This window comes from Octopus bimaculoides, chromosome 28, assembly GCF_001194135.2.
Source record: "Octopus bimaculoides isolate UCB-OBI-ISO-001 chromosome 28, ASM119413v2, whole genome shotgun sequence".
NCBI lineage: Eukaryota > Metazoa > Mollusca > Cephalopoda > Octopoda > Octopodidae > Octopus > Octopus bimaculoides.
This window is the reverse complement of record NC_069008.1, coordinates 12,751,044-12,754,090: the sequence shown is the minus strand read 5'-3', so window position 1 is coordinate 12,754,090 and position 3,047 is coordinate 12,751,044. Positions and strand designations below refer to the sequence as shown.

Here is a 3,047-nt window from a genome sequence, read left to right as displayed (position 1 = left end):
GGCACATAAAAGACACCATTTCGAGCGTGGCCGTTTTCGTGCGGGTGACACGTAAAAGCACCCACTACACTCTCTGAGTGGTTGGCATTAGGAAGGGCATCCAGCTGTAGAAACTCTGCCAAATTAGATTGGAGCCTGGTGTTGCCATCCGGTTTCACCAGTCCTCAGTCAAATCGTCCAACCCATGTTAGCATGGAAAGCGGACGTTAAATGATGATGATGATGATGATGATGATGATCTGTCATGTCCATACTAGCAATAAATACATTCACTTACATGCAAGGAATTTTATCATTGGTAAATAATTGGAATTGAGAATTACCTAACAACAGTATTTAGTTGGTATAATTGATGCCTACGATGATGGATTATTTCACTGTCTACGCTGTGTATTGTTATCTAGCCAATTGGTGGTGTCTTACATGTTGATGTGACGTGATTCTTAATGAATCCTTCAAACACACTCACATACATATATATATATATATATATATATTTATGAGAGAGCTCGCAGTGCAAAGGACCCATGATTCAACAGAGAAGGATAGCTGCGTGAAGGCAGTAGGACCCCACCAGGGTCAATGGATATAGTGGGACCAGGCACTTGAGCACCCACTGTCCTGGAAGGAACTCTGGAGCAACAAAGGAGTTTGTCCTTCCTTCATACTATTGCTGACTGCTTGCCAATCCTAAATAACATTAAAATGTAGGGTATACAAAAACAAAAAAAAAAGAGACCCATCCTGCAAGCAGTGCAGAGCAATTCTTTGCACTTTGAACTACATTTTGATTGGATACTCAAAGGCACTAGGGACTGCCCAATAGAAATTGAGACATGACAAGGTCCTTGAAGAAATTGCCAAGTGGACTGATCTGCGAAGGGTGAAGGCTAATAAACACCAGTTATTGCCACCACCAAAGGGTAAGAGACCCATTTTCTATTTTGTATTCTAACCAGAAGATAGTGGTAACATCACTCTGATCAGACATGCTCCTGCTCTCCAGGAATTCGTGGTCAAACTTGTAGAGCCATCCAGGTCACTGAGCTATTTCCTGCAGAAGATAGGTCTGGAACCCAGACAACTGAAAAAAGCCATTAAGGAGACGAGTATGGCAGCAGCTATGGTTAATAAGAGACTGCAAGTGGAACTCTTCTATAGGTGAAGACTAGTTCAGTTCTTGTTACCCCACTGAGGTGAAGTGTATAGGCAAAGGGGCAAAATGCTTATGACCGTAAGATACTTGGTGATGACACGATAGAGTTTCCAGCATTGCAATGGATTCAGAAGAGCTTGCAAAATATCAGAGTAACTCCTGCAGCTTCTGCATGAGGCAAAGCATCTGTGATGTTTATTTCACACACACATATGAATAATCAATGAAAATATTACAGCGAACTAGTTGTGGGGGGTGCAAAATCCGTTTTGGACAGTGTCCTTCTTCAGACTCATTCATTGTATTCTTTTTGACTTTACTACATAATATTCCTCTAAAAAATTCCTTGTCTTGCACTGCTACTTGGCAACCCTGCCAGTGCTGGTGCCATGTAAAAATAACCCAGTTCACACTGTGAAGAGGATGGCATTTGGAAGGGCATCCAGCAGTAAAAACCATGCCAAAACAGACATTGCCTGTGTATAGTACCATGTAAAAAGCATTCTGCAAAGTGGTTGCTCTTATGAAGGGTATGCAACCATAAAAACCATGACAAAACAGACACAGTAGCCTGAGGTAGTATTCTACCTGGCCAGCTCCTGTCAAACCATCCAACCCATGCCAGCATGGAAGGCGGATGTTAAACGATGATGATGTCTTGCCAATGCAGACACCCTAGCCTCTTTGTAGTCAGTTTGATCATATGTATATAATCGAAATCTACACCATCTGAGGCGTATTTGTAGAAACTTTCATTGAAAAATATCTATTTTTCTTAAAGTTATTCAGAAACACAATCGGTGGGGACGTACACACACATATGGAGGTATGCCTAAAACCCAGCAAGTCAATACGAAGGCATAGCCGGAGTCGAACGACTGAAACAAGATAAAGAGATGTTTATGCCCGTATCTGTTAGTGTCTTAGCGTTTTTCTCCGCCTCACAGCTCGACTTACGTTCCAGTAACATTAGCAAAAGAAAAAGCAACATACTTTCCATAAACATGTTTTTGATAGTGTAGATTACGATTATGTCGGAATTGAATGTGAAGACAAAGTTTACGGTGAAGTCAGATAATAAACAAACCTTTCTTTCTGCATTTGATTTCAGAAAGTGAATTATCGCCACTCTAATTTCTTCCAATAGGATCGTAATGTACACCGCATGGAAGGTATTTCAAAAATAACGACGAGGGTTCAAAATAGCAATTTTTCACACATGGGTTGTTATGTATAAATCTGTTTAATAATAGGGGTGGAGAATAGAATCAATATCAATGTCCGACTCGCAACAGCAAAAAGTTTTACATTGCCCGTGTCCAACTACATTTACTAAAATATCTGAATTATTACATCTTACCTGTTATGCAACATAAATCTGTGTTCATAGTGACATGTCTTCAATTACACCAAATGTCTGTTACAAGGCGCCATTCAACACGAAGTAAACTTTCACAACAGAAATTACAAAAACCGACTCGGAGACACAAACGACGAACTGTACTTAGTTTCTGTTTAGAAGCTCCAAGAAAAAATATGGACGTATTATATATATATACATATATATATATATATATATATATATATATATATGGCTCGAAATATGCAGTCACTGTTAAATGCACTGGATTTTCGAAAGTTTTACTTAAAATACAGAATAGAATTTCGGACATCACCCAATTTTACTTTTAATCCGTACCCGTTTATTGGCTTCTATCTTAATCCAGAAACCATGAATGGTTTTGCTTATTCCAATAAAGAAAATCTATCATATCTTACCAAACTCTCTATATGATAACAATATGACTTAAATCATCTCAAAAGCAGAGTCCATTATCACCTACAGTGTGGGGGTCCCCTTTCTCTGGCAACCGCCGCGGTTTCGTTGGTA

At 39.4% G+C, this 3,047-nt stretch overlaps 1 protein-coding gene across 1 annotated transcript in view; it reads right to left on the bottom strand.

Moving 5' to 3' along the window:
- Nucleotides 1-2,605, bottom strand: part of LOC106874837 (zinc finger protein 271) — an 11,023-nt gene extending 8,418 nt beyond the window's left edge. The window contains exon 1 of the mRNA XM_014922725.2: nt 2,517-2,605. The gene's annotated coding sequence lies outside the window, so the exon portion shown is untranslated. The remainder of the gene's footprint in view (nt 1-2,516) is intronic.
- Nucleotides 2,606-3,047: the final 442 nt, after the last annotated feature.